The sequence below is a fragment of the Dromiciops gliroides genome, chromosome 2 (assembly GCF_019393635.1).
Source record: "Dromiciops gliroides isolate mDroGli1 chromosome 2, mDroGli1.pri, whole genome shotgun sequence".
Lineage (NCBI taxonomy): Eukaryota > Metazoa > Chordata > Mammalia > Microbiotheria > Microbiotheriidae > Dromiciops > Dromiciops gliroides.
The window spans coordinates 252,033,618-252,060,898 of record NC_057862.1 but is presented as its reverse complement, the minus strand read 5'-3'; the positions used below and the strand labels follow the sequence as shown (position 1 = coordinate 252,060,898).

Genomic DNA, 27,281 nt, shown 5'->3' with positions numbered 1-27,281 from the left:
GATAGACAGAGACAGAGAGAGAGTATGATAGCTCCAGCAGCCTATTCTCCCACCCAGATTGACCACAGCCCTTCATGATCCCGCTATTGCATCTGTTGTTGAATCTACAATTCCCTTTCTTTGGAGAAGGAGTTTTGGAGATAGAACCAACTACCTGGGACCTTGTAATCTTCAAAAGGTCAGGATAGTTACCAGAGGTCTGTGAGGCAAAGTTCATGCCAAAGTAGACACCAGACACAAATAGTTGCACCAGCACAATTCCCAGAATCAACCAGGACCCAGTCAAGTACTATATTGACCCCATAGCCAGGATACCTAGTTCTACAAATAGAAAGGGATGCTTCTATTGCTTAAGTTGCATTCAGTAGTGACCATGGTGGAGCAAATGTTTGTAGAAATCGCTTTAAGTTTGAGCTGGCCTCCCTAGGAACCAAAGTGGATATGAGAATGGGAAGAGTGAGGAGAGAGTGCTGCTTAGTTTTTAATGGGAAATATTTACATTTCTTTCTATATTTTCACCAAAAATATCCCTTTATAAAAGCTAATTGATGCCAATTGATTAAGTGAAACTATAGAAATAGTCACTGGGCCATTCAGTGAGTGATATAAAAGAGACACTAACTAACATGAACTGGAAAGCATTACTGGGGAGAAAACTCAAAAACTTGGGATGAAACTAATAGCATTAGAGAAATAAATCTCATAGTCTCTCAGAAGTACTCTAAAAACTTGATGTGGGGCAGCTAGGTGGCGTAGTGGATAGAGCACTGGCCCTGAATTCAGGAGTACCTGAGTTTAAATCCAGCCTCAGACATTTAACACTTACTAGCTGTGTGACCCTGGGCAAGTCACTTAACCCCAATTGCACCACAAAAACAAAACAAAACAAAAAACAAAAAAAAAAAACTTGATGGGAGAGACTATAGTTTCATTGTGGAAACTCAGCTTGTCTGTGTGAGAGTACAGGACCCTGCAATTTATAAAGTGCTACATATGCAACATTCTACACCAAAGCTTCTTAAACTGTAGGTGATGACATATGGGGTTGCATAACTGAATATGGAAGTCATGAAAAATTTGGCAATAGTAAAAGTTGAAGGAGCTTTGTTATATACCTTTATACCTGGAGGTGCATATAAATTTATCAGGTAAAAGGGGGTCACAAATGGAAAAAGTTTAAGAAGTCCTGGTCTACACCAATAGCCACCTGTTTGAACAGTGAAAAGAGTAATACACATTTCCTCGTTTTTCCAGGACTGATTTTGGTCATGATAATAATATAACATTCAGATTTGTATTACTTTTCTTTAGACTTATTTTGTTGCAATCATTGTGTATATTTCATATATGTGTGTGTATGTTTGTGTGGGTATATATATATGTACATATATATACATATTCATATTTTTGTTTTATATGGGACCATTATGTGATTGGTCTCCTTGGGTTATACACCCAGTAGGGGTTCTCTGAGGCAATTTCTAATTTCTCTATTGTCATTTCTGAAGTATACCATATTGGACAGGACACATTTTAATCAAGTCATGTTTATCAAAGTGACCTAATGTTCTTATTTCCACATAATTCCATTTTTTAAAAGAATGGTTACAGGAGCAGCTAGGTGGCACAATGGATAAAGCACCAGCCCTGGATTCAGGAGGACCTGAGTTCAAATCCGGCCTCAGACACTTAACTAGCTGTGTGACCCTGGGCAAGTTACTTAACCCCAATTGCCTCCCCCCCCAAAAAAAATTAGTTTTTTTTTTCTTTTTATGTTTTTGGTGAGGCAATTGGGGTTAAGTGACTTGCCCAGGGTCACACAGCTAGTAAGTGTTAAGCGTCTGAGGCCGAATTTGAACTCAGGTACTCCTGAATCCAGGGCCAGTGCTTTATCCACTGTGCCATCTAGCTGTCCCAAAAATCATTAGTTTTAAAAGAATGGTTACAGATGTTTACAGATGATTTTATTTTCATAAAGCCCTTACATTATTGAATATTTTTATTTTTGTTATCTTTGCCAATTTGCTGGTTGTGAGGTAAGACCTTAAAATTGTTTAAATTTGCATTTTGTTTGTTACTAGTGAATTAGATATTTCATATGGTTGTTAATAGTTTGAAGTCCTTTTGAGAATTATATAATTTCTTGGCATAAGAGTTTAACAAAAAAAATAAGTGGAAAACATTCAGAGGAAGAAACCAGCATGATGAAGGGACTTGAGTCCTTGTCATAAGAATCAATTGAAAGACCTGGAGATGTTAACCTGGAGCAAAGAAGATCCAGGGAAAAAATGGTAAGTGACTTCAAGACAACCTTCAGTCATCATTTCGAAGAGAAATTTTGTTTGGTTCCATTTGGAAAGCTGAAAAAGGAACAATGGCTAAAATTTGAAAAGTTGATTGCAGACTATGTCTAGAAACATTTTTTTATCAATAAGAAATCTACAAAAGTTAAATAGGCTATCATAAGTGGTGGTGAGTTTCCTCTTATTAGAGGAAGCACAAGCTAGATAACCAATTTAGGGTATGTTATGTATTTGTTCATTCATTCATTCATTCATTCATTCAGTTAGTTTTAACATTCATTTTTAAAAGTTTCATTTCCAGATTCTCTCCATCCCTCCTGGCCATCTCCCATGCATTGAGAAGGCATGGAATTTGATATCAATTATACATAAAAACCATTCAAAACATATTTCCATATTAGCCATGCTGTGAACAAAAAAAAAAGCAAGAAAAATGAAGTGAAAAAAGTATGCTTCTTTTCCAAATCCCCTTGAGCACTTGTCCTTTTCCTTTTCTGTCATATTAGCCAATCAGATAGAAGTGAGGTGGTACCACAGAATTGCTTTAATTTACATTTCTCCAGTCATTAATCATTTAAAGCATTTTTTCTTTTAGCTTTGACTTCTTTTTCTGAAAACTGTCTGTTCATATCCTTTGGCCATTTATCAGTTGGGGAAGTTGCTGGTGTTTTTATAAATTTGGCTCAGTTCCCTATATATTCAAGAAATGAGGCCTATATTAGAGAAACTTGCTATAAAATTTTCTCATTTCTGGGTTTAAAAATTTTGCATAAAATATTAGCAAAGAAGTTACAACAATATATTCTCACAAATGTAATGTTTATCTTAAATTTATTAATTTTAAGTTTATAGTACATTCATTTTCTGAATACATTCCTCCTAACTCCTTTTCTCAATGAACTATAATGTAAAACAAATCCTGAATGCAATTGACAATAGTAGCTGCTGATTTCTTCCTGATTTTACCTTGTTCATTAAATACTTTGTTAATTTTGTTTTCTGTCCTCTTCTCTCTTTTTTATCAAATTAGTGAAAAGCTTATCTGGTTTATCATCAATTTTTATTTATTTATAATTTTGTTTCACATAATTATTCATTGTTACTATAATATGTTTTTTGAACCATTTATGACTTAGGATTTCTTTTATCTCCATTTGGATTTTTAGCAATTATTTGTGCTTTGTGAACTCATTACTATTTTAGTGTTTTATGGTCTGAAAGGGATATGTTTACTATTTCTAGCTTTTTTATATTTATTTCCAAATATCTCTGTGCCCCAACATATGATTACTTTTTTTTTTTTTTTGCAGGGCAATGGGGGTTAAGTGACTTGCCCAGGGTCACACAGCTAGTAAGTGTCAAGTGTGTGAGGCTGGATTTGAACTCAGGTACTCCTGAATCCAGGGCCGGTGCTTTATCCACTGTACCACCTAGGTGCCCTGATCAATTTTTTTTAAGTACCATGTGGTATTGAGAAATTAATATATTCTTTGGCAATTCCATTTAGATAATGCTATAAGTCTTTGAGCTCTAGATTCCCCCTCCCCCCCCAAAAAATGACTCAATTCTAGATTTTCTCATTTTAAGCAAATCTTTATATCTGCCCCAAACTGAAAAAGAATAGTAAAGTTTCCTACTACGTCTTTTTTAAAGTTAATTAATATTTCTTGCATGAATTTTGGATGCTAAAGTTTGGGGGGTATACAACTTTAATATTAATATTGGTTTCTTACCAATGATTTCTTTCAACATAATATAATTTCCTTACTTATCTCTTTTTATGTTGTATTTTTCTGTTTTTGCTTTGTTTGATAGTGGAATTTCAATTCCTGCTTTATAATACACATGGTGCATAATAATTTTTCCCAGCCTCTTATTTTTATTCTTTGTATGCCTTTGCTTTTTAAGTATATCTCTTTTAAACAACAAATTGTGGAATTTGTGTTTTCTTATCCAATCTCTTTTATTAGATTGTTTAATCCACTAACTTTTAAAGTTGTAAGATAGATTTATACTCTCCTCCATTTGTCCATTATATTGATTTTTAATGAAATAGAATTCCTCCCCCCACTTTTTTGTAAAGATGATACTTTGTCTCTCCAGTTACTTTAATGTGGCTTAAGGGAGAGAGGAAGAGATCAGGTGGTAATAACATTGCCCCTTTCCCTGGTGTTGCTTAACTCATTAAATCCTTTTTCTTTCTGCCTTTCATCTAGTTACATAATTCTCCCCCTTTATTTCCCTCTCAGTTAAGTAAATAAGTATATTCTCCTTTTCCTTTACTTTAAGTTTCATTTATTATATTTTTGCTTCATTTTCTGTACTGTTTTTAAAAAGGAATTCTTTCCCTTGTTTTCTACATAATTTTTCTTCTCTTTACATTCTTAACCTTTATTCTTTGATGCATCATCTTGGTACTTATTTATCCTTTCTTTTGTATTTGCATTCTCATTAAATTAAAGCTCCTAAGATACCTATTTAAATCTCATCTCCTACAAATTTCTATTGTAGATCACTTCCCTGTACTGTCTTTTCTTTTGGGCAAAAATGATAAATTCCTACAGGAGTTAAAAAGGATCAAAGTATGCCCAATGATGGGAATTTTCCCATGTTCTAAATGTATAGTTCATCACTTTCCCTTGCTTTCTCATGAGAATTTTTTCTTCTCCATTGGTCATAAAAATCTTCTCTTTAAGTGCATACCTCCTCACTCCTCAAAATCTCTTCTGAGTCTTAGTTGTCCCTTAGAACTCCTTTCCCCTTCTCCTGAGGAAAATTGCTGCCTATAGAGGCATGGAACTCACTCAGAGGTGATGATTTCTGTAAACACTAAATCCCTTTAGATTATGCCAATTGTAAGATCTCAATTCCCCATTTTAGAATTCCTCTTTCACTTAAAGGGAGCATCTTTCAGTTGGTTCACTTCCCATCACTGCATTGAGGTTTCCCTCTTTGCTACCCAATGCCTTGTCTTGTTAACCCACTTTTTACTGAAATTTTATGAGTTATTTTCCCTTCATTGTTAAACTTTGACTTGGTACATTATATATTCTCTTCTACTTAAAAAAAATTAAAATATTTTCAAATTAAAAAAAAATCTTTCTCCAATTACATTTTTAAAAAGTTAGGAGGCAGATCTTTGGTTTGGAGTGAGCTCTTAAACTCATGAGATGATCGCTCAAAAAAACTTCCAAATAATGCCATAGGACAATGCCTGGAGCAGCAAAACCCACGGAAAAATGTGCTAAAATCATCTTCTAAGCAAGAACAGATTAGAAGGTCAGAAGGAGGGAACTGCTGTGCTGAGAAAGGAGTGGAGCCCAACCCCACAGTCACCCTGACACAGATCCAGTGCAAGGAAGGCCTCACCAGAGAAGGAGACCCCCAGAGCCTTTGAATCAGTTGAAGTGCCAGTGTCGTCTGGAACAAAGCTCACAGCCTGGTGAGAGGGCTGAGCCCTTGGCAGGCGGGAGACTACAGGGGTCTATGCTGATGCTGAGGCAGAACTTGGGTTTTTCACCCCTGCTGGGAACCAGGAGGTAGGCTTGAGTAGCAGTGGCTCAGGTGGGGGAGGGGCACAGGCTCGTCAGAGCTGATAACCACAACACACAAAGCCAGTTGATTAGCAAGTCGGTATGGGGTCATCTACGGACCAGGGAACAGGCCAGGTGAATGAAGAACCTGATCCTCCTTCAATCATGCCACCTGGGACTGGGATAGTGCAGCCTGGAAACAGTGCCCCACTTTAAGGAGCTAAAAGCCAAGTAAAAGAAAGGCGAGATGAGCAGACAGAGAAAGGTGAGGACCATAGAAAGTTTCTTCAGTGATAAGGAAGATCAAAGTGCACCCTCAGAGGAAAATGTCAATGTCAGGGCCCCTATATGTAAAGCTTCCAAGAAAAAATATTAATTGGTCTCAGGGCATAGAGGTGCTCAAAAAAGACTGAATATAAAGTTAGAGAGGTAGAAGAAAAAATGGAAAGAGAAATGAAGGTGATGCAGGAAAGACATGAGAAAAAAGACAACAGCTTGAAAAGTCAAATTGGCCAAATGGAAAAGAAGGTGCAAAAGCTCTCTGATGAAAATAATTGCCTAAGAATTAGGATTGAACAAATGGAAACTAGTGACTTTATGAGAAACCAAGACACAATAAAGCAAATCTAAATGAATTTAAAAAAATATAGAAGGCAATATGAAATATCTTCTGGGGAAAGCTGCTGACCTGGAAAATAGGTCCAGGAGAGATAATTTGAAAATTATTGGTCTACCTGAAAACCATGATCAAGGAAAGAGCTTAGACATCATCTTCCAAGAAATTTTGGGGGTAAAGTGCCATGATATTCTAGAAGCAGAAGGTAAAATAGAAATTAAAAGAATCCACTGATCACCTCCAGAAAGAGTTCCCAAAAGGAAAACTCCTAGGAATATTATAGCCAAATTCCAGAGTTCCTACATCAAGGAGAAAATATTGTAAGCTGCCAAAAAGAAAGATTTCAAGTACTGTGGAGCCCCAGTCAGGATAGCACAAGATTTAGCAGCTTCTACATTAAAGGACCAGAGGGCATGGAATATGATACTCCAGAGGGCAAAGGAATTGGGATTACAACCAAGAATCACCTACCCAGCAAAACTGATTGTAATCTTTCCAAGGAAAAAATGGGACTTCACTGAAAAAGATGACTTTCAGGTATTCATGATAAAGACCTGAACTGAATGGCATTTTTTTCCTCAAGTTTGATTTGCTTTTTAATATATTTATAGATATAAAATTAGGCCTCTAACAGTGATAGGGAAAGGGCCATCACCACCACCAAACATGCATTTCCTTAAAAGTAATAGAAAAGTTAAACATCCTTCCTATTCACACCCGTTCCGCCCCCGCCCCCCATCTTCATCCTTCTCCTCCACCTCTTTGCCACCTTGTTTTAGGTGGTGAGGTGGAAAATGAAAGGAGAAGGAAGGGGACAAAATCAAGTGCAAAACACTGTGATATTTAAAGGAAGACAAAGAGGGGAAGAGATGAGTGGGAGAGTTGGGGCTCAGAGGTGGGAGTCCTAGCACAGAGTGGAACTACCCTGAATAAGCAGGGATTGGGGGGAGGTGGGGCAGGAGGATGGAGGGAAGGAGGAGAAAATGCAACTTTTCCAGGCTTTAAAAAAAAAAGAAAAAAAAAGAGAAAACCTTAAAGCAAAGAGGAAGTGGCCCCTCCATTCCCACTCTGGCTTCATGGTGCTCAGCAGCCAAAGATTCCTTGGCTCTCTCCCTGAAAGAAACAAGGAAGAGGAGAGGAAAAGTAACACTGCCACCGCCCTACTCCACCCCAAAAAAAACCACACTAACACAACAGGCTCAAAAGAAAAACAAAAAAGAAAAGAAAAGAAAAAAGAAAGAAAAGAAAAAGATTTGGGGAGAGGTCATTTCTGCAGAGTCCTGTGCACCTTTCCACTGAATCATATTCCTGGGCTCAACCACCCACCTGCCATTTGTGCATCTTAATGCTTTGTCTCCCTCCTCTGGTCAGTCTTTCTCCCTTGGATGTCTTTCTTTTTCTAAAGCAAAAAGTCCAAAGTGAAATGCTGCTGAATGTGAAGGCCTCAGGTGGCTCAGGAGAGGGGAAGACTCATGCCCCCTAAGAAGCAGATCAGGTTGGCAACCAGTTGCCTCACATTCCCTACCCATCATCCCTCCTGAGGGAGTTCAGGCCTTTCAGGATGGCATGCACTGCACCCGGTCTGGGCCCTCCTCTTCATCCGATGTGTCTGAGGAGCTAGGGGACTCATCTGAGTCTCCATCAGTGGACCCAATGACTCCGGGTTCCTGTCAGCACCAGTGATGTTGTCTCTGCCACAGGTGGTGCATGAAGAACTAGAGCATGTGGCTGTCAAACAGGTTAGTGTGGTGCAGGCTGTCCTCATCCCGCTCCCATTTGTTGTTCTTAATCACATCCTTTAACCCAGTTAGCTCCATAGAAGCCTCAGCAGTAAGGTACCCAGATCTTGACATCGTGGTCTAGACCACTAGTGGCCAGAACAGGCAGGTGGGGTGGGGGTGGGGCTCTAGACAGTTCACCATGCCTCCCTTGTACCCTTCCATGAACTGGATGATCTGGCAGACTGATTTCTTCCAAAGGAAGATATGCCCACAGTCACTGCCGCTCACCACAAATTTGCTCTTAGGGCCATAGTAATTGATGCCTTTCACTCTAGCATTATTTTGGTGCCCCTTATATCTCTTGATGTACTGGGTACCATCACTGTGAGAAAAGTTGAAGAGATAAATGTCCTCATCATTGTAACTCACAAAGAGCTCTGTGCAATCATGGCTGTACACAAGACAGGTGATATTTGCTTTGGAGTCAGTTTACCAGGTGATGAAGACAAAATTTCTTCAGCACAGCATTATTCTAATTCTCATTCAATTTTATGCTGGTCTTAAATCCTCACAAATTGATCTTGTCCACCCACTGCAAATTGTTGAGTGTTGGCGGGGTAACGTAGATTGTGTATAGCCTAACTTTCTTCTTTTTCTCCTTTGTCACCACCAGTTTTGATGCTGGTCGATCTTGTTGGAGGTCATTGGTGAAGACAACTGCATCTTCACCAGCAGATAGGAAAGTATAAGGGGAGTTTGGCTCCAGGGCCAACTTATAGGAGGCTCCTTTGTGCTGGGCAACACTTTTGGTGTTCTTTCAGCACTGTGTGGTGGGTAGCTCTGCTACCCGCACCTGCCCATCATGGGCACACATGGCAAGAGTTGAGTCACCACTATTGGGAAGGAACTTTTCCCGGAAGACATTGCTTTTGTGGCCACTCTCAAAGTCCAATACAGGTTACCTCCGAACTCAATCCCATACCACAACCTTGAGGTCATCACTGCCACTGGCCAGCCAAATACCACACTGGTTAAAGTGCAGTGTGTTGACACAGCCAGTGTGGCCCTCTAGCCCATGTTTCAGGCAGAGGTGTTGCACAAAGACTCGTGCTCCACAAGCTTCATACACAAAACGAGCACTTGAGCCCAGTTCCCTCTCTCTTAGGGCTGGGAGGGCCTGCCAGTGCGGCCAGGGCAGAGCTGATGTCTCTGAGGCCACCCAGTCCTCAACGGCTAGCTCATCATCTGATGAGTCCTGTTCGTGGTTGACCCGATTGCGCTGAACCTGGTGCCGGGGCTGCTCTTCTTCTTCTTCCTCCTCTTCTTCTTCCTCTTCTTCCTCCTCCTCTGAGCAGTCATGGACCCGGTTTTCATCATTAGTGGAGTAGTGGCCAGTATCTTCCATGCTATCAGAGTCCTTGTCTTCACCTGAGCTCTCAGTGTCGGTGCCTCAGCTTTCTGTGCTGGTGCGGTTGGGGCCACCTCCATCATCCCCAGTTAGGCTCAGGCTTAGCTGTGAAGCCTCAACCTTGATGCCTGAGGATGTTTCTCTTCTCTCTTTTGTCCCAAACATTTCCTCTGGACTGCTGGACAAGCTTCCATTCACAAGGTCTGTTTTGCCATCTGTGCTGCTCCCTTTACCCATCTTGAGTTGTATTTGTTGTAACCAGTCTTCCCACTTTATGGCTGAAGTAAGGCCTGGCTAGACTCCTGCAAAAATAGCTCTGTAGATTCATTGAAGGACAAGCAGGAGCTGGTGAGGCTCAGCACCCTGCTCCCCACTTCGGGGCATCCTTCTGCCAGTGGTTGCTCTGGCTATGCTGGGCTGGGCCACCTGGTCTGCTGCCACCACCTTACACTGGCCAGCCACTGCCTGAATGGCAAATTTAACTTTCAAATACAAAACCCTAGAGAACCATAAAAACATTGGAGTTAGGGGACATACCTGGGATCATGCAGTGGGTGACTGTCTTGTGTTTGAGGCTGGGTTTTAGATGGAATCCCCCTGGGTCCAGGGTGGATGCTTTGTCCACTGTGTCACCTAGCTGCCCCATGATGACATCTTTAGCATTAAATTGAGGGGTGAGGGGAATGCACTGGGGGAGGGGGAAGGGCAGAGGTGAAATCCTACATGAAAGAAACAGGAAAAGGCTTATGGAGTGGGGGGAAGAGATTGGGGAGAAGCAGGGCAGTAAATGAATTTTACACTCATCAGAAAAGGCTCAAAGACCTTACACTCATCAGAGTTGCCTCAAGGAGGGATTCACACACACACACACACACACACACACACACACACACACACACACACACACACAAGCACACCAACTGGGTGGAGTAATCTATTTAAACTGGTCAGTAAATGAACCTAATACTCATCAGAATTGGCTCAAAGACCTCAATCTCATCAGAATTGGCTCAAGGAGGGAATAACATACACACTCAATTAGGCGGAGTATTATCTAAACCTGCAGGAAAACAGGAGGAGAAGGGGACAAAGAGAGAGAGGCAAAAGAAGGAAGGGCAGATTGGGGGAGGGAACAGACAGAAGCAAATCCCTTTTGAAGAGGGATAGGATGAAAGAAGATGGATAATAGAATAAATATCATGGGGAAGGGAGTAGAATGGAAGGGAAACAATTAACAATAGTAATCATGAAAAAGAGAAAAGGGGGAAAATTTTACAAAATATTTATAGCAACTCTGTGGTGGCTAAGAATTGGGAATTGAGGGAATGTCCATCAATTGAGCAATGACTGAGGAAGCTGTGGTATATGATTGTAGTGGAATGGTATTGATGTAGAGGTAAAAAAAAAAAAAAGGGTTAACAGTAAAACCTAAGACCCAAGCTTTAACTCAGATATTAACTCAAAAAGGGAGTCAGACCCCAGTTAATGCATAACTTACAAGTCTGGATACTAGGTTCTCTTACCACAGAAATCAGTGCCCATAACAGGAACAGAGGGAAAGAGGCCATGATGACCTTAAATAAATTGACAGGCTATCAAAACTTAGACTAGAAATAAAAGAAAAGTGATAATGTTTTGAAACTAGCCATGGGAAACAGAAAGAGATGTGCAGAAAAGGCCAAATTCATTCCCAGATTCAACTTATGACATGTAAACCCCCAAAACACACCTCCAGAGAAAAAGGTACCTGCCTCAGGGGTAGGCTTAGGACCTCAGAACTCCAAAGAAGGATAAGCCCTCCCCTGTACCTCCCCAAGGTGGAGAATATTATAATGAGTAGGACAGACCCTCCCCTGTACCTCCCCAAGGTGGAGATTATTATAATGAGACTGATGATCTATTTAGCCATACTATAAATATAACTGTCTTTCCTTTCACTATTTGAAAGATACCTTGGAAAGGTATCTCTCCCTGTGATCACTCACAACATTGCAATAAAACTTGGGAAACTGAGTCACTGAGTCTTGTAATTCTTTTGGGACAATCAATTTGACCCAAATTCTGCCCACATAAGTATTGTGCTATAGGAAATGACAAACAGGATGATCCCAGAAAAACAAGGAAATACTCATATGAACTGATGTATAGTGAAGTGAGCAGAACTGGGAGGACATTATGCATAGTGACATCAGTCTTGTTCAATGAGCAATTTTGAATGACTTAACTACCCTCAGCAATACAATGATCCAAGACAATCCCAAGGGACTAATGATGAAGCATACTATCCAGCCCCATAGAAAGAACTGATAAAAAGAGCACTTGTGGACTGTTCATATATAACCTGGTTGCTATCTTGTGGAGGGGGGAGGAAAGGGAGAGAGGGAGGGAGAAAAATTTGGAACCCTAAATCTTATGAAAATGAATGTTGAAAACTACCCTTACATGTAACAGGAAAAAATAAAATAAATTTTTGTTTCAAAAAAAAAAAGTTAGGAGGCAGCTAGGTGGTACAGAGAATAAAGCACTGGCCATGGATTCAGGAGGACCTGAGATCAAATCCAGCCTCAGACACTTGACACTTACTAGCTGTGTGACCCTGGGCAAGTCACATAACCCTCATTGACCCACAAAAAAATTAACATTCATTTTTTTCAAAATTGAGTTCCAAATTCTCTCCCTCCTTTCCACCTCTTCCCCATTGCTTGAGAAAGTAAGCAATTTGGCATCAATTATATATGTGAAGTCATAAAAAACATAATTCTATAGTTCTGCTTTATCTTCTTCTGCCTATTTGTCCTTTTATGTGACCTCCCATTCTTCAATTTAGCCCCCTTAAAAAAATAAAATGTTTCAACCATAGAGTATTGAGATTTAGTTTATTATATTTATATGACATATACATATATAAAAATATATCATATCATATGTTCCTACGCCATTTCTTCTTTTTGATTTCAGCTTTCACCTTTGTCTCATGTACTTTTAGGTAGAAATCTCTTCATGGCTCCTCTGTTGTTTTGTTATTGTGTTGGTGTTATGGTTGTTAATTTCATAGATATCTTTCTCCTTCTAGCTTTTTTCCCCTATTTTTTCTTTATTAATTTATTTAATTACTTGTAACATTTTTTGGCTGATATATATATATATATATATGTATATATATATGTATATATATATATTTTTTTTAACCTTTCCTCTACTTCAATTGTCTGTGATGTTTTCAAAGCAAACAATTTGTTCAGGTCTTGTTTTCTTTGTAGAAATGTTTTAAATGTATCTTTTTATTGAACAGTCATCTTTTTTATTTATCATTAGACTCAGATTTGCAGAGCAAATAACTTTGGGTTGCATCGTGAGTTCCTGTTCTCTTCAGAACACATTATATATTTCTTGTTCTCCTGTGGCTTCTTGTTGGTACAGAATAGCCTTATGTTGTGTGAATTTTCTTTCTTTTTTATTTTTAGGCTTTCCTTCTAGTGACTTATAGAACTTATTATTGGAATTGGAATTCTTACTACTATATTTCTTGAAACTTATGACATTTTTTTCCTGGAGGTAAACTGGGCTTTCCCCCCTAATTTGGCACTTTGTTTACTTTATTCAGAAATTCTAGGCAGTTTTTTTGTCTTGTATTATGGCTTTCAGATTTTTTTATTTGTATTCTTCTGCCAGACCTATAATCCTTAAGTTGTCTCTATGTAAAATATCTTTAAGATGAATATATTTTGCTTGTATAGAGATATTTTCTCCTACTATTATTGGTTATTTTCCCCTTCTTTTAAAATAGTCTTCATTTCTGTATATTTACATTCCCAATCAGTTATTCTCATTTTTTTGTTTGTTTCTTATGTGGTATTTGTGAGCATTAATTTTTTTTAAATCTGTACAGTTATTTCTGATGTGAAGTCTTTAAATTCTGTTTTCATAATTCTTATTTCTCTCTAGACCCACTGAAGAGCTTCTTTTTGTGGTTTCATACTCTATTGGGAATCCATACATTCTTCTGCCTCATCAGGGATGTTAATTCATTTTCTTTTGATTTGAAATATTTCTTTATAGATGTCTGGGCTCATTTAGATAATTTGGAGGTCACTTTCTTATTACCAACTTCCCTTTAGATTTATCAGCTTATTTCCAAGGTCTTTAATTGAGTTTTCTTCCTTCTAGGATCTTTGCTAATTTCAGTCTTTTTCTACTTGTTTTCTCCTATTGCTCACTTTCTGACTCCTTCCCTTTTTTTTTTTTTTTTTTTGCGGGGCAATGGGGGTTAAGTGACTTGCCCAGGGTCACACAGCTAGTAAGTGTTAAGTGTCTGAGGCTGGATTTGAACTCAGGTACTCCTGAATCCAGGGCCAGCGCTTTAACCACTGCGCCATCTAGCTGCTCCTTCCCTTTTGAACATGGTTTCCCTGAAGTTTAGACCTCAAAAGATCAGTCATCCTTCAATGGCAATTATTTCACCAGCCTCAGTCTCAGTAACTTCTGAGGAAGATAGAACTGGCAATTCCCCTTTTCTTTACACACACACACACACACACACACACACACACACACACACACATAATGACATCTTATCCCTTTTCCTCCTGTTGCTCAGTTCTTTGAGCACTGTTGCAACACAATGTGCTCACACACTGTGTTTCTAATGGAGCAAGCTTCTGACGTTCAGATTTGACTGGTGTGGGGGTTGGGCAACTGTGAAGAGTAGAAATGGGGGCTAAAAATAATTAAATACTTTTGCAAGCTCATGGGTCAGTTTGTTCAGCCCTGACAGAGCATGGAGAAGATATTATACTTCTTTAGCTATTAGTTCATAAGTCTGTGTACTATGCTACCTAAATGCTTCTTAGGAATTATGGATCATATCCTATATTGTTAGTTCAGTGAATTGATATTTTAAACCATTGAGAGAAGTATATGTTTTAATATCTTGAAAAAATTCCTATTTAGCAGAGGTTTGAAAATTGTGAGGATTGGAGAAAATATCTCATTCTCCATCTTGTTGGTCTCATAACCCAGAAGTTTAGCAATATGATATTTTGCTTACATATAAGAAAAACTTATAGATGTCAATAGAAAAAGCAGGTCATAGAGAAGAGCCTACCCAACTCTCATGTTTCTTGATGGTCACTAAAAGAGCCAAGGAAAGTCAAAGAAATTTGGTTTCTTGTCTTATGTCATAGCATCCTTCACCTTTCTTTGTTATTGTCCCCAATTATATCAGAATATTGCATATTATTTGTAAATACCAGAAGACAACAATCAAAACCTCTTGACACTTGATGTGCCCACCTTAAACACTTCTCTCCTGGTAAATTAGATTGGACATTTCCCTAACCTTCCATAATATGACTTCTATGAATCAGGGAGAAAGATAGATAACTACATTTACATTGCTACAAGGGGTTAAGTAGGTAGAAATTAACTGTAATGATCTGAGCTGAAAATTTACCATATGACTGATGTTAATATTGTGTACCCTTATTCCAAGGAATTTAAATGAATTGTCAGTCAGTGGTAGCAAGAACTATAAACTAATTTAATCATCTCTAGGGAAGACAATTTTGCTGCTGATATACTCAATTATACCACCTGCGAAAAGAGCAAAGAATTGAGTTACATTAAATGCAAAGAGGATATCCAAAAAGCTCAGACAAATTTTAGTTCAACTATATAGTGGTTATATTTAGCTAATACTAACCTTCTAAAAAGCATAAACAGAAAAAAATAGATTTTGCAGGTCTAAGAGCAATCATTTCATTCCGTTTCAAAATAACCACTAAAAGATCACCATTTGATACATGACTTTAGAGAATCATCAAAATATCTAAGCTGAAAGAGACCCCAGAAGTTAACTAGCATAATCCTTGCTCAAAGCACACACACCCATACATACAATAGACATAACTAGTGGTCATACAATCTTTTCTCTTTTCTTCTATTAACAATCATTCACTTTATCTCTTTCTTCCTCCCCACTATCATCATTATTATTATTATCTCCACTATCCCAAGTGGAGGAGGAGAGAGGAAGGGGAAGGAGAAGGAAAACAAAACCTTTGAAACAAATATGCATAGTTAAGCAAAACAAATTTCCACATTGGCCATGTTCAAAAAAATGTGTTTCAATCTACCTATTTAGTGAAACACCTCACTATAAGAAAGCATCTACCATTCTGGGCTGGCCCCCCCTCTAATTTTTAAAATTTAAGTGTGAACATTTACACATCAAAAATAGGCAACACTACAGACCAGGATGTAGTTTATTCTTTTGTTGATTGTCTAAACTTAAAGTGTTGAAGAAAATGTTAATAATACAGACTAAACTTAAAAGTGTGTCATACATGCTTTTTTTCAGAGTACATTTTTAAACATTTTAAATTATATCACTGAGAGTATTCTTAATCATTTGTCCTCTGAAATCATGGTTGATTGAGGTTTTTGACAACCAATCTTTTCTTTTTTTTTTTCTTTTTTCTTTTTTTTAGTGAGGCAATTGGGGTTAAGTGACTTGCCCAGGGTCACACAGCTAGTAAGTGTTAAGTGTTTGAGGCCAGATTTGAACTCAGGTACTTCTTGACTCCAGGGCCAGTGCTCTATCCACTGTGTTACCTAGCTGCCCCCTTTATGGCCTTTTTCTCTAACCTCATTCTCCTTGACCTCTGCAGCCTTTGATACTCTTTTTTTTTTCTTTTTCTTTTCTTTTTTTTTTTTTTTGTGGGGCAATGTGGGTTAAGTGACTTGCCCAGGGTCACACAGCTAGTAAATTTCAAGTGTCTGAGGTCGGATTTGAACTCAGGTACTCTTGAATCCAGGGCCAGTGCTTTATCCACTGCGCCACCTAGCCACCTCCAATCTTTTTTTAATGGGCTCTAGTGAATGGAAACTCACTACTCAAGAAAGTATCCCATTCCATTTTAGAAAGGGTTTGGAAGTTTTTCCTTTTTGAAATCTGACTGCCAAGAATTATTATTCACTGGTCCTAGTTCTTTGAACCTAAGAACAACAAGTCTAATGCATTTTCTATATGACATAGCCATTAGGTAAAACAAAACAAAAACAAAAACAAAAAAAAAAAAACACCGCCGTATTGTACAATGAACTCAGTCAGAGTATTTTTCCTCATAAAGATAGGTGGACAAATCTAGCCTTGAATCAAGCTCATCCCTCTAGGTATCCATAATTGAACATTTCAAATTTTTATGTTTCATCTGGGGAAAGCATAAGACTTAATCTATTTTGATTATTGTCATTTCATGGCCTATACATGATAAAAATTCCAGTCAGAACTTTGCTAAATTATCATATAAATGTAGTAAAATAAATAGAATAAAGCATGCATTTTCTTAAATGACTATCCAGGTTCAATCTTGAGAACATTATTTATTCTACTATCTGCTGTTCATATTCAGTAGACATCATCTTGAAAGCACACATTGTAATTGAAAATTAGGGCAAAAAATACATATAGAATGCCTTAGTAAAGCTACTAGTTGAAAAAATGGGACAGATATAAAAAGGACATCTCTTCTAATGTGCTCTTGTGAGATAATTCTGAAAATCATTATTACATAGATTGATCTCTTCTAAGGAATGCTATATGTATAAGGCTGGCAAAAAGAATTTTAAAACAGAAAAATGTTTCCTATATTTAAATCATATATGTGTTAGTGACTTAAGTAGAATTAACCAAAAATAGGCACTTTAACTTATTAAAAAGAGAAATACATGTGGCTAATTGTACCCAAAATAAACTAATAGAGGGCATATTGTAGAATCAGAGGATAAAATCATCCTTGAAACAATCCACATATCACCTCCTGAAAGAGACCCCAAAAGGAAAACGCCAAAGAATACTGAAGCCAAATTCCAGAATTATCAGGTGATGGAGAAAATACTGCAAGCAGACATAAAGAAACAATTTAGGGGCAGCTAGGTGGTGCAGGGGATAGAGCACTGGCCTTGGAGTCAGAAGGACCTGAGTTCAAATCTGGCCTCAGACACTTAACACTTACTAGCTGTGTGATCCTGGGCAAGTCACTTAACCCCAATTGCATCACTTAAAAAAAAAAAAAAAGAAACAATTTAAATATTATGGAGCCATAGTCAGAATTACACAGTACCTGGCAGTTTCAACATTAAAGAATCAGAAGACTTGGAATATGATATTCTAGAACACAAAGGAGCTTGGATTACAACCAAGAATCAACTATGCAGCAAATTGACCATTATCTTTCAGGGGAAAAGATGGACCCTCAATGAAATAGGGGACTTCCAAGGTTTACTGAAGAAAAGACCAGAATTAAAGAGAAAAATTGATCTCTAAATGCAAGACTCAAGAGAAGGATAAAGAGGTAAACAGGAGTAAAAAGAGTTCTTCAATGAGGTTAAACTGTTTACATCCCTATGGGAGAGGAAATATTTTCAGCTCTCAGGACTTATATCTCTATTAAGGTATTGTTATTAATTTGACTTTGGTGTGATGATATAAAGAAACTTAAGGATCTCAATGAAAAGGAGAATAGGGGGAGGAGAAAGAGGGGGAGGTGGAATGGTGTTAATTAAATCATAGGCACAAAAAGAACCGATTACAATAGAGGGAACAAAGGGAGGGGTGACCATTGTTTCAACTTAACTCTCATCAGATGTGGTTCAAGGAAGGAATGACATATGCTCCCATTTGTATAAAGAAAATTAGCTTACTCTTTAAGGAAGTAAAAGGGTAAAGGGAAAAGGGTGGTACTGATAGAAGAGAGGCCAGAAGCAGTGGAAAAAAGGGGAAAGAAAAGGAAGGGCAGCTGAAAAAAGGGAGGGCAGATTGAGGGAATCAGTGGTCAGAAGTAAAACACTGATGAGGAGGAATAGGATGAAAGAAGAAAAAAAGTACAAAGAGGAAAATAAAATGGAGGGAAATAATCCGTTAATGATTTTGTTTTTTTTTAAATTTAATTTTATTTTATTATTTTTTTAGAATAGAATTTTATTTTCCAAAATATATGTAAAAACAAATTTTAACATCAATTTTTAAAAAAAAAATTGTTCCAACTTCTCTTCCTCCTCTATTCCCACCCCCACCCACTAGAACTCAAGCATTTCAAAATAAATTATACATGAGTAGTCATGGAAAACATTCCCACATTAGCTAGGTTGTGAGGAAAAAACAGTCAAAAAACTCCCAAAACTTCAGACTGAGGAATTGTCAAAGAGAAAAAACATTTTTTTTAAAAAAATGTGTTTCCAGGGGCAGCTAGGTGGTGCAGCAGACAGAGCACCGGCCCTGGAACCAGGAGCACCCGAGCCCAAATCCAGCCCCACACACCCAACACCCACCAGCCACATGACCCCGGGCAAGTCACCCAACCCCAATTGCCTCACCAAAAAAGAAAAAAAAAAGAGAAAAGAAAAAAAATGTGTTTCCAACTATTTCAGATACTATCACTTCTTTCTCTATAGATGGGTTGCCATTTTCATAGTCCTTCAGGGTTATATTGGACCATTGCCTTGCTGAAAATAACCACATGCTTCCCAGCAGATCATTTTACACTATTGCTGTTATTTTGTATACAGTGCATTTCACTCTGCTTCAGTTCATGTAGGTCTTTCCAGGTTTTTCTAATAGTATCCTGTTCATCATACCCTAAATAATGTACCTTAAACTTGACAAAGAATTTTCTTCGTATTAGCCCAGCAAAGTCATCATAACTATTTCCCTCCATCCTATTCCCTTCCCATGATATTTACTCTATTTTCCATCTTCTTTTAAACTATTCCTCCTCAAAAGTATTTTACTTCTGACTGTCCCCTCCCCTACTCTACACTCCCTTTTTTTCCACCCTTCCTTCCTTATCCTCTTCCCCTCATACTTTCCTGTAAGGTTAAATAGATTACTCCCCCCAACTGGGTGTGAATGTTATTCCCTCCATGAGCCAACTCTGATGAGTTTAAGGTCTTTGAGCTAATTCTATGTTCCAAATTTTCTTCCTCCCTCTCTCCTCAACCCTCTCTATGAAATCAAGCAATTCAATATTTCATACTTGTGCCGTTATGCAGAACGTCTTCACCTTCCTTGAAAGTATTTTGCTTTTTACTACTCTCTCCCAGAATCTGCCTTTCCCTCCTTCCCTTCCCCCCTTATCTCCCTCCCCTCCCTCAGGGCAAAATATATTACTATACCCACTTGAGTATGTATGTTAGTCCTTCTTTGAGTCAATTCTGATGATATTAAGGTTCAATCACTCCCCAATTCCTTCCCCCTCTTTCCCTCCCCTCCATAAGCTTTTTTCTTGTTTCCTTCATATGAATAACCTCTCCCCAGATCATCTCTCCCCTTCCCCCTCCCCCAGTCTATTTCTCCTACTCTCAACCCTATTTTAAGGATGTCATTATGGGTTAGTTAGGTGGCACAGTGGACAATGCACCAGCCCTGGACCCAGGAGGCCCCAAGACCAAATCCGGCCCCATACATAAGACACCCCACAAAGAACAAAACATAACTTCCCTTCGTATTCAGTTCAGACCTGTGTCCTCTGTATTATCTTCCCATATAGGAATGTTAACAGTTTGATCTTTTAATATCCCTCATGAAGTCTTTTTCCTGTTTATCTTTTTATGCTTCTCCGGGGTGTTGTATTTGAAAGTCAAATTTTCTATTCAGTTCAGGTCTTTTCATAACAAATGCCTGAAAGTCTTCTTTCTCCTTGAAGTTCCATGTTTGCCTCTGAAAGAGGATGCTTAGTTTTGCTGGGTACGTGATTTTTGGCTGTAGTCCCAGTTCCTTTGCCCTCTGGAATATCATATTCCATGCCCTCCGGTCCTTTAATGTAGAAGCTGCTAGATCTTGCTTTATCCTTATTGGAGCTCCACAGTATTTAAATTCCTTTTTTCTAGCTGCTTGCAATATTTTCTCCTTGACCTGGGAGTTCTGGAATTTGGCTATAATATTCCTGGAGGTTTTCCTTTTGGGATCTCTTTCAGGAGGTGATCGGTGGATTTTTTCAATTTCTATTTTAGCTTCTGCTTCAAGAATATCAGGGCAATTTTCCCTCACAATCTCTTGGAGGATGGTGTCTAAACTCTTGTTTTGGTCATGGTTTTCGGGTAGTCCAATGATTTTCAAATTATCTCTCCTAGATTTATTTTCTAGGTCAGCTGTTTTTCCAAGGAGATATTTCACATTGCCTTCTATTTTTTCATTCAATTGGATTTGCTTTACTGTGTCTTGGTTTCTCATAAGCTCACTAGCTTCCATTTGTTCAATCCTAATTCTTAGGCAATTATTTTCAGCAGACAGTTTTTTAATCTCCTTTTCCATTTGGCTTTTCAAACTGTTGACTTTTTTCTCATGACTCTCCTGCATTGCTCTCATTTCTCTTTCCATTCCTTCCTCTCTTTCTCTACATCTTCGTTCTATCTCTCCTACTTTCTCTTCAAAGTCCCTTTTGAGAGCTTCCATGGCCTGAGACCAGTTCATATTTTTCTTGGAAGCTTTGGATGTTGGAGCTTTGACCCTATTATTATCTTCTTCTTCTGAGGATGTATTGTGGTCTACCTTTCCCCCAAAGAAGTTTTCGATGGTCTTCTGCTTTGTCTGCCTACTCATCCTGGCTTACTGTTTCTTGGCTTTTTACTCCTTAAAGTGTAGCGCTGCTTCCCGGACACACCGTTCGTGCTACAGCGTGGCCCAGGGGGTGATTGGGCTTCTTCTCAGCCTGCCTGGCTTGTGAGTAATCACAGCCGCTTTCTCTTTGACCCGGAAACAGAAGTCTGATTGAACTCTGATTCTCTATGGTCGGAAGCTTGGTGTGCTTTTACCCCTCCCCCACTGGGCCACCACGACTCGATTCAGCCCACTGGTTCAGACCCAGGGCGCTTTGCCCCAACTCCAGCAGATACTGCCTCCACTTCACCCCGGCCTACCTCCGAACCCTCTCACCAGTCCATGATCGGAGCCTCAGAAGCTGCTGGTGCTGAAGACTCTGACGTGTTGGAAGCAATGTCCCTGGCTGGGTCCGGACCGCGTGCTGAGCTGTTCAGCCTGATCAGTAGGTGATCAGAATCGCCCTCTTTTGCGGAGAAACAGTCTCACTCTGTTCTTATGTGCATTAGGCTGTTCTGGGTTTTGATTTTTACCGCATTATTTGTGCGTGAATGGACGGGTTTATCTGGAGCTTGTGGGAGTCACAACCTCTCCTCCGCCATCTTGGCTCCGCCCCCCTAATGATTTTTTATTATAAAAGTATTTTATTATTTTCCAATTACATGTAGAGATAGTTTTCAATGTTTGTTTTTATAAGATTTCTAGTTTCAAGTTTTTCTCCCTCCTTTCCCTTCCTCCCCCCTACCCAAGACATAAAGTAATCTGATATAGGTTACATATGTACAATAACATTAAACATATTTCTGCATTAGTCTTATTGTGAAGGAAGAATCAGAGCAAAAATGAAAAGCCTCAAAAAAGAAAAACAACAGCACAAAAAACAAAAGAAACAGTATGGTTCAATCTGCATCCATATTACACAGTTCTTTTTTTTCTGTATTTGCCTCCTCAATCATGAGTCCTTTGGAACTCTCTTGTACCATTTTATTGGTGAGAAGAATCTAGTCCATCACAGTTGATCAACACACAATGTTGATGATACTGGGTACAATGTTCTCCTGGTTCTGCTTATGTCACTCAACATCAATTCATACAAGTCCTTCCAGGTTTCTCTGAAATCTGCCTGCTCATTGTTTCTTACAACACAATAGTATTCCATTATATTCATATACCACAACTTGTTCAGCCATTCCCCAAGTGATGGGCAACCCCTCAATTTCCAATTCCTTGCCACCACAAAAAGAGCAAATATAAATATTTTTGTACATGTGTTTCCTTTCCCCTTTTTTATGATCTCTTTGGGAAAAATACCCAATACTGGTAGTGCTGGATCAAAGGTATGCATAGCTTTATAGCACTTTGGGCATAATTCCAAATTGTTCTCCAGAATGCTTGGATCAGTTCACAGCTCGACCAACATTTATTATTTAGTGTTCCAATTTTTCCACAGCTTCTCCAACATTTATTATTTTCATTTTTTGTCATATTAGCCAATCTGATAAGTGTCAGAGTTGTTTAAATTCGCATTTCTCTAATCAATAATGATTTAGAGTGGGGCAGCTAGGTGGTGCAGTGGATAGAGCACTGGCCCTGGAGTCAGGAGTACCTGAGTTCAAATCCGGCCTCAGACACTTAACAGTTACTAGCTGTGTGACCTTGGGCAAGTCACTTAACCCCAACTGCCTCACTAAAAAAAGAAAAAAAAGGGAAAAAATAATGATTTAGAGCATTTTTTTCATGTGGCAATACATAGCTTTGATTTCTTCATCAGACAATTGTCTGTTGATATCCTTTGACCATTACTCAATTGGAGAATGACTTGGATTCTAATAAATTTGATTTAGTTCTCAATATGTTTTAGAAATGAGGCCTTTATCAGAAGTACTGGCCTTAAAAAATTATTTCCCAGCTTTCTGCCTCCCTTCTAATTTTGGATGCATTGCTTGTTTGTACAAAAAAACCTTTTTAATTTAATGTAACCAAAATCATCCATTTTGCATTTCATAGTATTCTCTATCTCTTATTTGGTCATAAACTGTTCTTCTTTCCAAAGATCTGAGAGGTAAACTATTCCTTCATCTCCTAATTTACCTATGGTTTCACCTTTTATGTATAAATCATGTACCCATTTTGACTTTATTTTAGTATAAGGTGTGAGATGTTGGTCTATGCCTAGTTTCTGCCATACTCTCTTCCAGTTTTTGCAGTAATTTTTGTCAAATACTAAGTTCCTATCCCAGAAGTTGGAGTTTTGGGGTTTATCAAACAATATATTATTAAAATAATTGACTACTGTGTCTCCTGTGCCTGGCCTATTCAATTGATCCTCCACTCTATTTCTTAGCCAATACCAGATAGTTTTGATGACTGCTGCTTTATAGTAAAGATTCACATTTGGTACAGCTAACCTCCCTTCCTGTGCATTTTTTTTCATTAGTTCCCTTGATATTCTTGACTTTTTGTTTTTCCAGATGAATTTTGTTATTTTTTTTTCTAGCTCTACAAAATAATTTTAGGTTTTCTGGTTAGTATGGCACTTAATAAGTAAATTTATTTACGTAGAAATGTCATTTTATTGTATTAGCTCGGGCCTATCCATGAGCAATTAATATTTTTCCAATTATTTAGATCTGATTTGATTTGTGTGAAAAGTGTTTTGTAATTGTGTTCATAGAGTTCCTGGATTAGTCTGGACAAGTAGACTTCCAAGTATTTTATGTTGTCAACCATTACTTTAAATGGAATTTCTCTTTCTATCTCTGCTGGACTTTGTTGGTCAAGTATAGAAATGGTTATGATTTATGTGTGTTTATTTTATATCCTGCAACCTTACTAAATTTGTTAATTGTTTCAAGAAGTTTTTTAGTTGATTCCTTAGGATTCTCTAATTATACCATCATCTCATCTGCAAAGAGTGAAAGTTTTGTTTCCTCCTTTTCTATTCTAATTCCTTTGATTCCTTTTTCTTTGATTGCTAAAGGTAACATTTCTAGTACAATATTGAAATATTAGTGATAATAATGGACATTATTGTTTTACCCCTAATCTTATTGGAATGCCTCTAACTTATCCCCATTACATATAATGTTTGCTGATGGTTTTAGGTAGAAACTGCTTATTATTTTAAGGAAAGCTCCACCTATTCCTATGTTTTCTAATATTTTTAATAGGAATGAGTGTTGTATTTTGTCAAATGCTTTCTCTGCATTGAGATAATCATATGATTTTGGTTAATTTTCAAATTGATGTGGTTGATTCTGTTGATAGTTTTCCTAATGTTGAACCAGCCCTACATTCTTGTTCATAGTGCATTATACTAGTCATGAATTGCTATAATTTTTCTAATATTTTATTTAAGATTTTTGCATCAATATTCATTAGAGGAATTGGTCTGTAATTTTCTTTCTCTGTTTTTGCTCTGCCTGATTTAGGTATAAACACCATATTTGTGTCATAAAAGGAATTTGGTAGAACTCCTTCTTCACCTATTTTTCCAAATAGCTTTTTTTTTTTTTTTTTGGTGAGGCAATTGGGGTTGTGACTTGCCCAGGGTCACATAGCTAGTAAGTGTCAAATGTCTGAGGTCGGATTTGAACTCAGGTCCTCCTGAATCCAGGACCAGTGCTCTATCCACTATACCACCTAGCTGCCCCAAAGTCTAGGTATAATATCTTTTTCTTTGGTAGGGCAATGGGGGTTAAGTGACTTGCCCAGGGTCACACAGCTAGTAAGTGTCAAGTGTCTGAGATCAGATTTGAACTCAGGTACTCCTGAATCCAGGGCTGCTACTTTATCCACTGTGCCACCTAGCTGCCCCTTTTTCTAGGTTATTTTTCTGTTTTTTGTGTGTGTGTTTTTGTGGGGCAATGGGGGTTGACTTTTCCAGGGTTACACAGCTAGTAAGTGTCAAGTGTCTAAGGCCAGATTTGAACTCAAGTACTCCTGAATCCAGGGCCAGTGCTCTATCCACTGCACCACCTAGCTGCCCCTCCAAATAGTTTTTATAGTATTGGAATCAATTGTTCTTTAAATGTTTGGTCAAACTCACTTGTAAACCCATCTAGCCCTGGAGGTTTTTTCGTAGGGAGTTCATTAATGGCTTGTTTAATTTCTTTTTCTAATATGGGCTTACTTAAGGATTTTATTCCCTTTTCAGTTAACCTGGATAATTTGTATTTTTGTAAATATTTATCCATTTCATTTAGATTGTCAAATTTATTGGCATACAGTTGGGCAAAATAGTTCCTAATTGTTGCTTTAATTTCCATTTCATTGATGGAGAAATCACCCCTTTCATTTTTGATACTGGTAACTTGGTTTTCCTCTTTTTAAAAAAATCAAATTAACAAATAGTTTATCTATTTTATTGTTTTTTCATAAAACCAGCTCTTAGTTTTATTGATTAATTCTCTAGTTTTCTTGCTTTCAATTTTATTAATTTCTCCTTTAATTTTCAGGATCTCTAATTTAGTATTTAATTGGGGATTTCTAATTCATTCTTTTTCTAGCTTAAGTTTCATGCCCAATTCATTGATCTCCTCTTTTTCTTTTTTATTGCTGTAAAGCATTTAGAGATATAAAATTTCCCCTAAGCAGTGCTTTGGCTACATCCCATAAGTTTTCATATGTTGTCTCATTATTGTCATTCTCTTGGATAAAGTTATCGATGGTTTCTATGATTTGTTGTTTGACCCACTCATTTTTTAATAGTTAACAACAACAAAAAGATTTATTTACCCACAGCAGAGAAAGATATGCACAAAGACATGCATTGAGGATATCTTGAATTGGTTCAATTGACTGAAGCTCCCCTGCCTGAGTTACCCAACCTGAGCATAAGAACACCTTTAAAGATGCTCCTGACTATTTTGTACTCAAGTAATGGGGAAGTCATGTCATCAGTCTGAGACTTTAGCCCCATGAGCCAACCAAGATCTTTAATGACTTCTAGAGCTGTGGTTTCAAGCTTGTATTCCATGTGTTTAACACCTCTGCCTTTATCCAAAGCATTCAAAACCATCAACAGCATAGGGTGAAAGGAAGATACCTCCACTGGAGAGAACTAATTTACTAGATTGACATTCAGAAAGTTATTTTCCTTCATGCTCAGTCCAAGAAGAGGGTACAATGATGCCTTTGTTGAAAAACACTTCAATTGCTTTTTGTCTTTTTCTTCTACATCTTTATCTATTCTAGAATGACTAAAATATAAAGCTTTATGATGAATGTCTTCTGGGTCTATTTCCATGGGATTTATGACAGCAAATTGATCAATAGCCCATCTACATTTATCTGGAGTTGATGAAGCTTTTTTGTTTTAAAAACATTAGGACTGGAAACAATTTGTTCTTGTAGACTAGAATAATCATTTGGACTTTCAAAAGCATTTAGAACCTGGATCTTCCCTGGAGTTTCTGGTGTTATTTGCATCTTAGCTTCTTTGACATCTCCCATAGCACAGTGATAAATCTAGAAAGAGGATTGGCAGAGATCAAAAAACCAGGTGGCTTTCCCAGGGTGCGACCCACTTATTCTTTAGGATGAGATTATTTAGTTTCCAATTAATTTTCAGTGTACCTTTCCATGGCTCTTTAGTACATGTAATTTTTATTGCATCATGATCTGAGAAGGATACATTTACTCTTTCTGCCTTTCTACATTTTACCATGAGGTTTTTGTGCCCTAACACATGGTCAATTTTTGAAAATGTGTCATATACCACTGAGAAAAAGGTATATTCCTTTCTATCCCAGTTCAATTTTTCTGGACATCTATCATATCTAACTTTTCTAACATTCTATTCATCTTTTTAACTTCTTTCTTATTTATTTTGTGGTTAGATTTATCTAATTCTGAGAGGAGAAGGTTCAGATCCCCAACTAGTTTAGTTTTGCAATTTCCTCTTGAAACTCATTAAACTTCTCCTCTAAGAATTTGGATGCTATACTACTTCACACATACATGTTTAGTATTAATATTACTTCATTATCTATCATACATTTTAGCAAGATGTAGTTTCCTTCTTTATCTGTTTTAATTAGATATTGTTTAGCTTTTTCTTTGTCTGAGATAAGGATTGCTATGCCTGCTTTTTTTGTTTTACT

The 27,281-nt window shown here is 37.7% G+C and overlaps 1 pseudogene; it reads right to left on the bottom strand.

Annotated features, from left to right (window-relative positions):
* Positions 1-8,008: 8,008 nt before the first annotated feature.
* LOC122738660 lies at positions 8,009-26,197 on the bottom strand (annotated as a pseudogene).
* Between the last annotated feature and the right edge of the window lie 1,084 nt (positions 26,198-27,281).